The sequence below is a fragment of the Bos indicus x Bos taurus genome, chromosome 14 (assembly GCF_003369695.1).
Source record: "Bos indicus x Bos taurus breed Angus x Brahman F1 hybrid chromosome 14, Bos_hybrid_MaternalHap_v2.0, whole genome shotgun sequence".
Lineage (NCBI taxonomy): Eukaryota > Metazoa > Chordata > Mammalia > Artiodactyla > Bovidae > Bos > Bos indicus x Bos taurus.
Window position 1 is genome coordinate 32641740 of NC_040089.1, and position 15926 is coordinate 32657665.

At 39.4% G+C, this 15926-nt stretch overlaps 1 pseudogene; it reads left to right on the forward strand.

Moving 5' to 3' along the window:
• LOC113904000 overlaps positions 1 to 15926 on the forward strand; it is a 54845-nt pseudogene that overhangs the window by 22020 nt on the left and 16899 nt on the right.

Genomic DNA, 15926 nt, shown 5'->3' on the forward strand with positions numbered 1-15926 from the left:
GTGTGCCTGCACAAGCAAGGAAAACAAACAAACAAACAAACAAATATGAATGTACAATTGTACCCACACCAATTGTTGAAAAACTATCATTTTTTCTATTGAATTACCCTTGCACCATTGTCAAAGATCGATTGACTATTTTTTGTATGGCTATTTTGAGCTTCCCAGGTGGCACTAGTGGTAAAGTGGGTTGGATCCCTGGGTGGGTAAGATACCTTGGAGGAGGACTTGACAGCCCACTCCAATATTCTTGCCTAGAGAATCCAATTGACAGAGGAGCTTGGCAGGCTATGGTCCATCGGATTGCAAAGAGTTGGACACAATAGAAGCTACTTAGCATGCACACATGCACTATTATTTTAATATTTAAATAAGCAAATTTGAATTAAAATTTAAACCTAAATGTTATCTGCAAACATGGTAATGATCCACCTAGCACAATATTAACTCTAAGACTATGAACTGATCTGTATAGCTTATTGAATTATTTATCTCCATCTTAACTTTTTTTCATAGATGTTCAGTTCAGTTTAGTTCAGTCACTCAGTCATGTCTGACTCTTTGCTATCCCATGAACCGCACCACACCAGGCCCCGTGTCCATCACCAACTCCTGGAGTCTACTTAAACCCATGTCCATTGAATCGGTGATGCCATCTAACCATCTCATCTTCTGTCGTCCCCTTCTCCTCCTGCCCTCCATCTTTCCCAGCATCAGGGTCTTTTCAAATGAGTCAGTTCTTAAGGTCAGACTAATTTATTCCTTGAAGACAATGCTTCAGTTTAAGGAAAATAACAGTCATTTATATTGGCATTTGGGGAGCCTGGCTCCAGGCCAAAATTTTGCATGTGTTTTCATGTCTAACCATAAGCATTTACCTAGCTGAGAGACCCCAGGGAGGAAAGCTGTCTTCCCTACACCAGACTGAGTGCAAAGCCAGTGCACACCAAGTAAAATGTTAGTTGCTTAGTCGTGTCCAACTCTTTGTGACCCCCATGGGCCTACAAGGCTCCTCTGTCCATGGAATTCTTCAGGCAAGAATTCTGGAGTGGGTTGCCATTTCCTCCTCCAGGAGATATTCCCAACCCAGGAATTGAACCCAGGTCTCCTGCATTGCAGGCACACTCTTTACCATCTGAGCCACGAGGGAAGGTGGTGCACATCAAAGGGAGTTTCAGTTAAGGACCCACCTCCATTCAACACCACAACCCCCTGTCCTGCCTTCTGGTGGCCCATGTACTCACCATAAGTGCATTTGTCCAGCAAAGCAAAATGTTAACATGTTATAGTTGCTTTGGTCACATTTCATCCTTTCTTCTTATTTCTTCAAGTCTCTAGATTCCATCTGGTAAAGGAAACATTCTCATGATTTTAAATTTTCGTTTTCTTCACCTTGGGGTGAGGAAATTTATAAGAATTCTCAGGAAATTGGTGGCACACTTATTTTCAGAGACACATTTCATTTGAGTGTAATAAAAATCACACTAGATTTGCTTAAAGTATAGATAGACTCCATTATAATTTCACTTTTATTTATTTTTAGGATTTCATGTCTAGTTCCTTGTAGATATGAAGGATTGCATCTGTTTGAAATCCTCAAAAGAGTCTACAGAGTTTTAAGCTAAATTTACTTGGAGAATAAGTTTTTCCTAATGCTTCAATAGATTCACACAACAGCTGTTGATTCTCCTTCAAACAGTTTAGTACCATGAAGATCTGGAAAAAGTATTACTCAGGGCTCCTTCTATATACCAGGTCTGTAGTTTGTCCCTTATAACTGAAACAAGCCTCCACAGATTATTTTATAAGTACTAATTCTATGTCAATCTTTCTGTAAAATCTACTACTTTAAAGGCTATTATATATGTTTATCCAGCTGACACCTGCACACATGAATACCCAGTATTTCAAAATGGAAACACATTTGTGAATTCATTACAAAAACAATCTTCTTTCTCATATTAAATTCCACAACAGAAATCATAGTGGATAAAAGGGTAACAGACTCTGTACTACCTAAAATGCATGCATTCAAGCTTATTGAATGAGACTCTAAACTATCATAACTTGGAATTTTAAATACTTGAATATAAAATAGCTTCAGCTAATAAAATGTTTATGACACATATATACATATACAATGTACACATATATATATATATATATATTCATTTTTTAGCTAAATAATAATTCCATAATGAAAGTATAAGGTCTCCCTTGGGTAACCTGAAAGTGAAAGTTGTCCAGCTGCATCAAATTCTTTGGGACACCATGGACTGAATTCTCTAGGCCAGAATACTGGAATGGTTAGCCGTTCCCCTCTCTAGGGAATCTTCCCAACCCTAGGATCGAACCCAGGTCTCCTGCATTGCAGGTGAGTTCTTTACCAGCTGAGCCACAAGTGAAGCCCAAGAATACTGGCGTGGGTAACCTGTCCCTTCTACAGCAGATCTTCCTGACCCAGGAATTGAATTGGGGTCTCCTGCATTACCGGCAAATTCTTTACAACCTGAGCTATCAGGAAAGCTGAGCGCTAAAGAACTGATGCTTTTGAACTGTTGTGTTGGAGAAGACTCTTGAGAGTCCCTTAGAGTACAAGGAGATCCAACCAGTCTATCCTAAAGGAAATCAGTCTTGATATTCATTGGAAGGACTGATACTGAAGCTGAAACTCCAGTACTTTGGCCACCTGATGTGAAGTACTGACTCATTGGTAAAGACCCTGATGCTAGGAAAGATTGAAGGCAGGAGGAAAAGGGGATAATAGAGGATGAGATGGTTGGATGGCATCACTGACTTGATGGACACGAGTTTGAGCAAACTCCAGGAGCTGGTGATAACAGGGAAGCTTGACGTGTTGCAGTCCATAGGGTTGCAAAGAGTCTGACATGCCTGAGTGGCTGAACTGAAGTGAACTGAACTGAACTGGGGTAATGTGACTCTTACTACAAAGAGAGTATGGAATGTGATTGGTGTGGATCTCTGGTCATTAATGGAGAGCTGTCAGTTGGTAAGATTGGTTTCAAAAAGTAATGTGAGTCCTTGCCTTTATGGAATTCACAGACCAGTAAGAAAGACATATGAACAAAGTTATTACAAGAGAAAAAGTAAGTCTATCAATAGAGTTAAGTGCACTGTTTCAGTTAAATATAGAATGAATGAGTCAGAACAAGTCTGTCTGGAAAAGTCAGAGGCACTCACAGAAGAAATCACTATGCTGAATAATGAAGGAAAGTAGAAGCTCTGTAGCTAAATGTAGAAAGAAAGAGGGAGTTTTAGGAAGAAAGTATATTCTGTGGAAAGTCACAAAACTGAAAAAGTCTTTAAGCTCTGTTTAACAGAAGGTAAGGAGTTTGGTAGGGGCTTCCCAGGTGGCATTAGTGGTAAAGAACCCATCTGCCAATGTGGGAGACATAAGAGACATGTGTTCTATCCCTGGGTCAGGAAGATCCCCTGGAGGAAGGCGTGGCAACCCTCTCCACTATTCTTGCCTGGAGAATCCCCTGGACAGAGGAGCCTGGTGAGCTACAGTCCATGGGGTTGCAAAGAGTCCAACACAACAGAAGCAACCTAGCATGCATGCATGCAAGGAGTTCGGTATACTCATAACATAGAATTCATGTGAGAAAGAAGCCTCTCTTACAGAGGATAAAATAAAATTCCAATGAAAATAAAGGTAATAGGGATATCACACCATCCAGCAATTTAAAAAATTTAAGATTTTGAGGAGTTTCTGCTTGTTTTGGGTTTTACTATTTGAACAGAAATATCTAATTTAGTCAATAGGGAAGTGTTCATTGAGAAAAACCAAAGAGAGTATAAGTAAAGTGTATGCAACATACCTGAAAAAGGAATTTCATTAATTATTTTTATCTGTATGATTGACAACCATCTTAACTAATATATTTTCAGAATGAAATTGATTTCAGAGGTTATCTGTCTATAACAGAGCAACTCCAAAGAGAAGACCTGCACATCTGAGGGAGCTGCACCAAAATAATGAGGAAATATCAACAAGGTTGCCCTTAAGAAAAGATCCATTTATGTTCAGAACCTTTGAGGGGGAAAAAATGAAAAGAACCTCAATCATTTAACATTTTTGTAAAATTTTCAATAATTATTAAAAAAAAACAAAACATTTAGAAAAGCTAAAAAAAAGAAAGAAAAATCTGCCACTGAGTAAGCTCCAGCCAGCAGGGTGGATCTTTTAATCTGCCTGATATTGCATCAACCAAGGATGCACAACCAAGGATCACCAGACATTCAGGAAATGTTTTACCATGAAAGGGGCCCAAACAAATAGGTAGGAGAAAATCTTCAGAGGAAACAGAATTCAGAGAGTAGCAGAACACTTCAAAAGTCAATTACTGAGGGTACCACTTCCTGTGTGGTGTCCAAGTAATTTCCTAATTGACTGAAATTCCGGTAAATTAGAACCATAAACCCTGGATGAGATACGACAAACAACTACCTCAAGACACCTCAAGAAGAAAAGTAGATTCTAGAGGGGAGTGACATTTGGAAGAAGACTCCCCTGTTCCCTCTTTTAAAATGGCATTTAACCCATGAACAGTATGAAAAGGCAAAATGATAGGATACTGAAAGGGGAACTCCCCAGGTCAGTAAGTGCCCAATATGCTACTGGAGAACTAACTCCAGAAAGAATGAAGGGATGGATGGAGCCAAAGCAAAAACAATACCCAGCTGTGGATGTGACTGGTGATAGAAGCAAGGTCCGATGCTGTAAAGAGCAATATTGCATAGGAACCTGGAATGTTAGGTCCATGAATCAAGGCAAATTGGAAGTGGTCAAACAGGAGATGGCAAGAGTGAACATCGACATTCTAGGAATCAGTGAACTAAAACGGACTGGAATGGGTGAACTTAACTCAGATGACCATTATATCTACTACTGTGGGCAGGAATCCCTTAGGAGATATGGAGTAGCCCTTATGGTCAGCAAAAGAGTCTGAAATGCAGTACTTGGATGCAATCTCAAAAACGACAGAATGATCTCTGTTCATTTCCAAGGCAAACCATTCAATATCACGGTAATCCAAACCTATGCCCCAAACAGTAACGCTGAAGAAGCTGAAGTTGAATGGTTCTATGAAGACCTATAAGACCAATTAGAACTAACACCCCAAAAAGATGTCCTTTTCATTATAGGGGACTAGAATGCAAAAGTAGGAAGTCAAGAAACACCTGGAGTAACAGGCAAATTTGGCCTTGGAGTACAGAATGAAGCAGGGCAAAGACTAATAGAGTTTTGCCAAGAGAATGCACTGGTCATAGCAAACACCCTCTTCCAACAACACAAGAAAAGACTACACATGGACGTCACCAGATGGTCAACACCAAAATCAGATTGATTATATTCTTTGCGGCCAAAGATGGAGAAGCTCTATACACTCAGCAAAAACAAGACAAGGAGCTGACGGTGGCTCAGATCATGAACTCCTTATTGCCAAATTCAGACTTAAATTGAAGAAAGTAGGGAAAACCACTAGACCATTCAGGTATGCCATAAATCAAATCCCTTATGATTATACAGTGGAAGTGAGAAATAGATTTAAGGGACTAGATCTGATAGAGTGCCTGATGAACTATGGATGGAGGTTCATGACATTGTACAGGAGACAGGGATCAAGACCATCCCCAAAAAAAAGAAATGCAAAAAAAGCAAAATGTCTGTCTGAGGAGGCTTACCAAATAGCGGTGAAAAGAAGAGAAGCAAAAAGCAAAGGAGAAAAGGATAGATATAAGCATCTGAATGCAGAGTTCCAAAGAATAGCAAGAAGAGATAAGAAAGCCTTCTTCAGCGATCAATGCTAAGAGATAGAGGAAAACAACAGAATGGGAAAGACTAGAGATCTCTTCAAGAAATTAGAGATATCAAGGGAACATTTCATGCAAAGATGGGCTCAATAAAGGACAGCAATGATATGGACCTAAAAGAAGAAGAAGATATTAAGAAGAGGTAGCAAAAATACACAGAAGAACTGTACGAAAAAGATCTTCATGACCCAGATAATCACGATGGTGTGATCACTCACCTAAAGCCAGACATCCTGGAATGTGAAATCAAGTGGGCCTTAGGAAGCGTCACTACGAACAAAGCTAGTGGAGGTGATGGAATCCCAGTTGAGCTATTTTAAATCCTAAAAGATGATGTTGTGAAAGTGCTGCACTCAATATGCCAGCAAATTTGGCAAATTCAGCAGTGGCCGCAGGACTGGAAAAGGTCAGTTTGCATTCCAATCCCAAAGAAAGGCAATGCCAAAGAATGCTCAAACTACCGCACAATTGCACTCATCTCACACGCTAGTAAAGTAATGCTCAAAATTCTCCAAGCCAGGCTTCAGCAATACATGAACCATGAACTTCCACACATTCAAGCTGGTTTTAGAAAAGGCAGAGGAACCAGAGATCAAATTGCCAACATCTGCTGGATCATGGAAAAAGCAAGAGAGTTCCAGAAAAACATCTATTTCTGCTTTATTGACTCTGCCAAAGCCTTTGACTGTGTGGATCACAATAAACTGTGGAAAATTCTGAAATAGATGGGAATACCAGACCACCTGACCTGCCTCTTGAGAAACCTATATGCAAGTCAGGAAGCAACAGTCAGAACTGGACATGGGACAACAGACTGGTTCCAAATAGGAAAAGGAGTACATCAAGGCTGTATATTGTCACCCTGTTTATTTAACTTATATGCAGAGTACATCATGAGAAATGCTGGGCTGGAGGATGCACAAGCTGGAATCAAGATTGCCGGAAGAAATATCAATAACCTCAGATATGCAGATGACACCACCATTATGGCAGAAAGTGAAGAGGAACTCAAAAGCCTCTTGATGAAAGTGAAAGAGGAGAGTGAAAAAGTTGGCTTAAAGCTCAACATTCAGAAAACTAAGATCATGGCATCTGGTCCCATCACTTCATGGGAAATAGATGGAGAAACAGTGGAAACAGTGTCAGACTTTATTTTTCTAGGCTCCAAAATCATTGCAGATGGTGATTGCAGCCATGGAATTAAAAGATGCTTACTCCTTGGAAGGAAAGTTATGACCAACCTAGATAGTATATTCAAAAGCAGAGACACTACTTTGGCAACAAAAGTCCTTCTAGTCAAGGCTATGGTTTTTCCAGTGGTCATGTATGGATGTGAGAGTTGGACTGTGAAGAAAGCTGAGCACCGAAGAATTGATGCTTTTGAACTGCGGTGTTGGAGAAGACTGTTGAGATTCCCTTGGACTGCAAGGAGATCCAACCAGCCCATTTAAAGGAGATCAGTCCTGGGTGTTCATTGGAAGGACTGATGCTAAAGCTGAAACTCCAATACTTTGACCACCTTATGTGAGGAGTTGACTCATTGGAAAAGACCCTGATGCTGGGAGGGATTGGGGGCAGGAAAAGAAGAGGATGACAGTGGATGAGATGGCTGGATGGTATCACCGACTCAATGGACGTGAGTCTGAGTAAACTCCGGGAGTTGGTGATGGACAGGGAGGTCTGGCGTGCTGTGATTCATGGGGTTGCAAAGAGTCGGACACGACTGAGCGACTGAACTGAACTGAAAGGTTAACAGCAGCCTGAGGCTGATGCCACCCTGAGTGACTATTATCAAGCAAGGAAACATGTAGTCTTTCTGGCCAGAAGAAAGAAAGGACAGGGTCCAGAACTATCAGAGACATTGGAGAGTGAGGGGAAAATCCTAAAATGGTGAGAGCAAGAGAGTGCGATCTCCAAATGTTATGTTCACGCTTTGCAGAAGATACCTGGTTGATTTTTATGCATACATGTGAAACTCAATCCATGAAGCACAGAGTCCAATATGAGATCAACCAAGTAACTACCTACAAATCAAAATTTGACACTATTTGAAGGAATAAGACAGAACCTAGATTTTCAAAATCATAGAGTTCATAATATGATACAATATAAAACTCATCAGCAAAGAAGAACAGGAAATATGACCCAGTCTCAAAAGCAAATAGAGATTCAACCCATAAATGACCCAGATGTTAGTAATAGTATACAGGATTTTTAAATGAATTTTATAACTGTGCTGAATAAGTAAAGAAAAGTGTACTCATAATGAATGAAAAGATAAAATTCAATGAAAATTTTAGAATTTAAAATGAAATGTTTGAAGTTTAAACTTACTGAATAGATTTAGCCAAATAATATAGCAGAAGAAAAGATAAGTAGTCTTGAAGATACAGCAGTAGAATTTGTCTAATATGAAGAAGTGGGAGGAAAAGAGAGGAGAAAAAGGATGGGCACCTTAGGGATCTGTGAGACATGAATGAAATGTCTAATAGGCATGTGTAACTGAGTCCTAGGAGAACAGACTGAGAGAAGAAAATGTGAAAAATGGCTGTGACATCTGCTTCTGGCTCATACAAATGACCCAGCCTTTCCACGCCTAGGTATTTACCCAAGAACAATGAGAAGAATAATTACAATATTGTGATTTTTTTGCCATGCATCAACATGAATCAGTCACAGGTATACATATGTTCGCCCCCCACCAATCCTGAACATGAATGTTTCACCTTCGTTTGTAAGGGTCCCAAAGAGGAAATAATCTAAATGTTCATCAGTAGGTGAATATGTAAACATAATACAGTACATCCATAAAATAGAATACCATCAGCACTGTAAAAGATTAGGCTATTAACATATACAGTAACACAAATTTCAAAATAATTACCTTGACTGAAAGCAGCTAGACAAAAAGGTGGATACACTGCAGAAATTCATTTGCATGAAATTCTAGGAAATGCAAGGTAACATATAGTGTTGGAAAGGAGATCAAAGAATTTGTGAATGGGATGAAAAATGGAAAATTACAAAGAGAAGAAAACTTTCTAGGGTAAGAAATATGCTCATTATTTTGATTATGTGGTGTTTTCTTGAGTATATATATATTAAAGTGTATATGTAAAGTGTACACTTATTATAATAAATACATGCTGATAAGGGTATGCCAATTATACTTCACTAGGCTGCTTGAAAATAATAAGGGAACTCCAAATGTGAAAAAGTAAAATAAAACCAAACTTTGGTTCATCACAGTAAAATTACTGAGTCCTGAAAATGAAGAGGAAAATCTTGAAAACATCTAGACAAAAGTAACACATTCTAATAGGTGAAAAAGGCCATGGAACAACGTAGTTAGAGTTCTGATAGAATAGAAAAAAAAATCGACAACTCAAATTTCTATATTCAGCAAAAATGACAAAGGCTAAATAAAGACAACTTTAGATAAGGAAAAGAGAATTCATTGTCAACAGATATGCCCTTGGAGAAACGTTAATGGGAATTCTTCAGGCTGAAAAATGATACCGCATCAAAATTCAAACTTAAGGAAGGAATTAAGTGCGCTGAAAAGAAAGAGAGCCTTTTCATAAGACTAGAAGGATCAGTTCCTTGGAAGGACAATATTTATAAATGTTTTTCTCTCAGAACAGCTTCAAAATTCATAAAATAATAGTAATGGAATCAAAAGGAGCAATAAAATTATTCTACAATCATAATTGAAGAATTTTAACACTATTTTTCGGCAGTTGATAGAACTATATAAAGAAAATCAGTGAAGACATAGATAGATATGAACAAGCTACCACCACCTTGACATAAATGTTATTTTTAAAACATTATTCTCAACATCTACAGAATACACATTCCTTTCAAGAGCACGTGATATGTTCACTGTGATAGATCATACACCAGAATCTGCAACATGTCTTAATAAATTAAAAAAATAAAAGCATACGAGATATGTTTTCTGAGTATAACAATTAAACTAGAAATCAAGAACAATACAACATCTGGGGAAAATCACTGAAAAAACAGAAAACTCCTCTACTGTCTTTAGCAAAGAAATCACCAGAGAAAATAGAAAATATTTTGAAACTGAACAATACTGCAGCAAAAATCATAAAGCTTTTGAAGCGAAATACAGGGTAGTATCATTGTGATTTGTGTGGAAGCAAAGTTCTAAAATTGGAAGCAATAACCATAATAGAAAAAAGTGATAAGTTAGACTTGTCAGAATCAAAAACTAATTAACAAAAGGCAGCATTAATAAACTGAACAGGACTACCACAGATCTGACAAAAATATATATTGCAAAACACATACCTGACAAAGGACCGGGATGCTGGGTATATTGAAAACTCCTACTATCCAATGATAAAAAAGCAGCTCAACAAAATTGAGCAAAGAATTGAACAGACGCATTAACACACATGTGAAATATGCACATAAAAATGTTCAACATTGTTAGTTGTCAAATTACAACTACGTGGACATACCACAACATACACCAGAAGGAATAAAATTATATTGTCAGCAAATTAGGTAAGTATGTGCACAACTGGAAAACATGTATTGTTGGTGGGAATGTAAAATATAGCAACTATTTTGGCAAAAGATCCAGCATTTTTTGGTAAAACTACACATATACTAACCTATGATCCAGACCAAAAAATGTGTATACTATGCTATTTTATTTTTATGAGGTTCTAAAATAATAAATCAATCAATGAGGGAAAAAATTGAACAATGGTCTTCCTGAAATGGTTTTAGGATGTGTGATGAGGAAGGGACATATAGCATCTTTCTGGGATGATAGTGATGTTGTCATAAAGGGCTTTGGATTATACAAATATTTGCATATTTTAGAACTCAGCAACACTTGTGCGTTTGACTGTATGTAAATTTTACATCAAAAGAAAAAAAAACAAATATTGAACTCTAGGTCAAGAATACTCTAGGGCAAGAGCAGTATGTGAACCAAGAATTTCTAGATGTTCAAGCTGGATGTAGAAAAGGCAGAGGAACCAGAGATCAAGTTGCCAATATCTGCTGGATCATAGAAAAAGGAAGAGAATTACAGAAAAAGACCTACTTCTGCTTCACTGAGTACACTAAAGCCTTTGACTGTGTGGATCACAATAAACTGTGGAATATTCTTCAAGCGATGGGAATACCAGTCCACCTTACATGCCTCCTGAGAAATCTGTATGTGGGTCAAGAAGCAAAAGTTAGAACCGGACACGGAACAACAGACTGGTTCCAAATCAGGAAAGGAGAACGTCAAAGCTGTGTATTGTCACCCTGCTTAGTACATCATGTGAAATACCAGGCTGGATGAAGCACAAGCTGAAATAAAGGTTGATGGGAGAAATATCAATAACTTCAGATATGTCGAGGACACAACCCATATGGCAGAAAGCAAAGAGGAACTAAAGAGCCTCCTGATGAAAGTAAAAGAGGAGAGTGAAAAAGCTGGCTTAAAACTCGACATTCAAAAAACTAAGATCATTGTATCTGGTCCCATCACTTCATGGCAAATAGATGGGGGAACAAAGGAAACCATGACAGACTTAATTTTCTTGTGCTCCAGAATCACTGCAGATGGTAAATGCAGCCATGAAATTAAAAGATGCTTGCTCCTTGGAAGAAAAGCCATGACAAACTTAGGGTATTAAAAAGCAGAGACATTACTTTGCCAACAAAAGTCCATATAGTTAAAGCTACGGTTTTTCCAGTAGTCATGTATGGATGTGAGAATTGGGCTATAAAGCTGAGCACCAAAGAATTGACGCTTTTGAACTGTGGTGCTGGAGAAGACACTTGAGAGTCCCTTGGACTGCAAGGAGATCAAACCAGTCTATCCTAAAGGAAATCAGCCCTGAATATTCATTGGAAGGACTGATGCTGAAGCTGAAACTCCAATACTTTGGCCACCTGATGTGAAGAGCTGACTCATTTGAAAAGACCCTGATGCTGGGAAAGATTGAGGGCAGGAGGAGAAGGGGACAACAGAGGATGAGATGGTTGGATGGCATCACCAACTTGATGGACATGAGTTTGAGGAAGCTCTGGGAGATGGTGAAGGACAGGGAAGCCTGGCGTGCTGTAGTCCATGGGGTCTCAGAGTCCAACATGACAGAGTGACTGAACAATAACAACAGGGCAAGAATGCTGAAGTATCCGGGGTACTTGAAATGTATACACTTGTTTGCAACTGACTGTAAAATGCATAAAAACATGATTTATCAAAGTAAGAATAAATACGTGAAAAAGCAAGGGTTAATGTTAATCCAGAAATCTCTGTGGTGGATATATTGGCATTTTACTCTAAAACTCAGTTTTGCTATATATTTCAAAAGTTTGATTAAAATTTTTTTCAAAATCTCAAGTGCTATAGTCAAAATCTTTAGACAAAAGAGAAAGCATAGCATTTGGGTACCCTGGGCCTGCAGGAATGCCAGGGCCTGAGGGGTCCGTGCTGGTGGCTAAGACTATACTAGGGATCTTAGAAGCATTGCCAACATGTATAACATTCAAAAAGCCACTAACCAACTCCTGGATGTGAACTTTCATGAAAATCAGAGATCTATTCAAATGGCAACCCACTCCAGGTTTCTTGCATGGAGAATCTGAGGGATGGGGGAGCCTGGTGGGCTGCCATCTATGGGGTCGCACAGAGTCAGACATGACTGAAGTGACTTAGCAGCACTAGCAGCAGCATTCAAACAACAGAAAGTGGTTTCAGAAATGAGTGTGAGTCTCTCCAAGTCACAGAGCCAATAGCAAGGAGAGATAAGAAAGCCTTCCTCAGTGATCAGTGCAAAGAAATAGAGGAAAACAATAGAATGGGGAAATACTAGAGATCTCTTCAAGAAACTTAGAGATACAAAGGGAACATTTCATGCAACAATGGGCTCAATAAAGGAAAATATGGACCTAACAGAAGCAGAAGATATTAAGAAGAGGTAGCAAAAATACACAGAAGAACTGTACAAAAAAGATCTTCATAAGCAAGATAATCACAATGGTGTGATCACTCACCTGGAGCCAGACATCCTGAAATGTGAAGTCAAGTGGGCCTTAGGAAACATCACTATGAACAAAGCTAGTGGAGGTGATGGAATTCCAGTTGAGCTATTTCAGATCCTAAAAGGTAATGTGAAAATGCTGCACACAATATGTCAGCAAATTTGGAAAACTCAGAAGTGGCCACAGGACAGGAAAAGGTCAATTTTCTTTCCAATCCCAAAAAAAGGAAATGCCAAAGAATGCTCAAACTACTGCATAATTGCATTCATCTCATACTCTGGTTGGAGAAGGCAATGGCACCCCACTCCAATACTTTTGCCTGGAAAATCCCGTGGACAGAGGAGCCTGGTGGGCTGCAGTCCATGGGGTCGCTAGAGTCGGACACGACTGAGTGACTTCACTTTCACTTTTCACTTTCATGCATTGGAGAAGGAAATGGAACCCAACTCCAGTGTTCTTGCCTGGAGAATCCCAGGGACGGGGAAGCCTGGTGGGCTGCCGTCTCTGGGGTCGCACAGAGTCGGACACGACTGAAGTGACTTAGCAGCAGCAGCAGCAGCAGCAGCAGCAGCAGCAGCATACTCTGGTAAAGTAATGCTCAAAATTCTCCAAGCCAGGCTTCAATACATGAACCATGAACTTCCACATGTTCAACCTGGCTTTAGAAAAGGCAGAGGAACCAGAGATCAAATTGCCAACATCTGCTGGATCATTGAAAAAGCAAGAGAGTTCCAGAAAAAACATCTATTTCTGCTTTATTGATTATGCCAAAGCCTTTGACTGTGTGGATCACAATAAACTGTGGAAAATTCTGAAAGAGATGGGAATACCAGAGCACCTGACCTGTGTCTTGAGAAATCTGTATGCAGGTCAGGAAGCAACAGTTAGAACTGGACATGGAACAACAGACTGGTTCCAAATAGGAAAAAGAGTATGTCAAGGCTGTATATTGTTACCCTGCTTATTTAACTTATATGCAGAGTACATCATGAGAAACGCTGGGCTGGAAGAAGCACAAGTTGGAGTCAAGATTGCTGGGAGAAATATCAGTAACTTCAGATATGCAGATGACACCACCTTTATGGCAGAAATTGAAGAAGAACTAAAGAGCCTCTTGATGAAAGTGAAAGAGGAGAGTGAAAGAGTTGGCTTTAAGCTCAACATTCAGAAAACGAAGATCATGACATCTGGTCCCATCACTTCATGGCAATTAGATGGGGAAACAGTGAAAACAGTGGCTGACTTTAATTTTTGGGCTCCAAAATCACTGCAGATGGTTATCTTAGCCATGGAATTAAAAGACACTTACTCCTTGGAAGGAAAGTTATGACCAAGTTAGATACCATATTCAAAAGCAGAGACATTACTTTGCCAACAAAAGTCCATCTAGTCAAGGCTATGGTTTTTCCAGTAGTCATGTATGGATGTGAGAGTTGGACTATAAAGAAAGCTGAGTGCAGAAGAATTGATGCTTTTGAACTGTGGTGTTGGAGAAGACTCTTGAGAGTCCCTTGGACTGCAAGGAATCCAACCAGTCCATCCTAAAGGAGATCAGTCCTGGGCGTTCATTGGAAGGACTGATGTTGAAGCTGAAATTCCAATACTTCGGCCACCTCATGTGAAGAGCTGAGGCATTTGAAAAGACCCTGATGCTGGGAGGGATTGGGGGCAGGAGATGAAGAGGATGACAGAGGATGAGATGGCTGGATGGCATCACTGACTCAATGAACATGAGTTTGGGTAAACTCTGGGAGTTGGTGATGGACAGGGAGGCCTGGTGTGCTGCAGTTCATAGGGTTGCAAAGAGTCGGACATGACTGAGGGTCTGAACTGAACTGAACTGAAGTGTACTGACTGGTTTTGAACAAACAGGGTCAGATAAAGTGAGAGGAAATTCAGGTCATCATGCAAAATCAGCAAAGCCCAGACAAGATGCATTTTGATATTTCAGTGGAAAGTCTTGCTCAGGTTCATTGTGTGAGATCAGTTGATAACTTACTTGTGGTTGTTCAGGAGTTTAAAGATCCAGTTCAAAGGTTTTTTAAAAAAAGGAAATTCTAAAGCATTTTGAAATATTGACTGGGAAATGCCTGCACTCAGACCTTTTGAAAGTAGGGAAAGTTGCCACCTATTTCAAGGGGAAAAAAGTGCAAAAAGATAAATCAGAATTCCAGTAAAAGGAAGATCAATAATTGACGAGGAGACAATATAGTTAGTTGAGAAAGATGTTAAAAAACAATTCACTAACAATGCCTTAGATTCATATCTTAGACTAGTATGAAAACCCAGCCATCAAAGAGGAGATGCCAACAATAGAAGGTGATGATTTGGCACCTTGCAAATATGAGGTTGATGGAAGTTCAAAAGAAGAAATTGATTCTCAGCAGCTGAAGTTTGGATTCCCATCCAACACGGGAGGAGGGAAACATAGCTTTACCTCAATCTTGAACAAAAGATTTTGTTCAAGATTATTTTAGGTTTGGGAAGGTCATGGACACACTGCTATATTTAAAGTGGATAACCAACAAAATCCTATTGTATAGCACATGGAACTCTGCTCAGTGATATGTGCCAGCCTAGATGGGAGGGAGGTTTGGGGGGAGAATGTTGTTGTTGTTTCGTCACTCAGTTGTGTCCAACTCTTTGTGACCCCATGGACCGCAGCATGTCAGGCTTCCCTCTACTTCACCATTTCCCAGAATTTGCTGAAACTCATGTCCATTGAGCCAGTGACACCATTCAAGCATCTAGTCCTCTGTCATCCCGTTCTCCTCCCGCCCTCAATCTTTACCAGGATCAGGGTCTTTTCCAGTGAGTAGGCTCTTCGCATCAGGTGGCAAAAATAATTGGAGCTTAAGCTTCAGCATCAGTCCTTCCAGTGAATATTCAGGGTTGATTTCCTTTAGGATTGACTAGGGGAGAATGGATACATCTATATTTATGGCTGGTTCCCTTTACTGTTCACGTGAAACTATCACAACATTGTTAATTGGCTATACCCAATACAAAATGTTTTTGGTGTTTAAAAATAAAATTTTTTAAAAAAAGAAAAAAAGATTATTTTA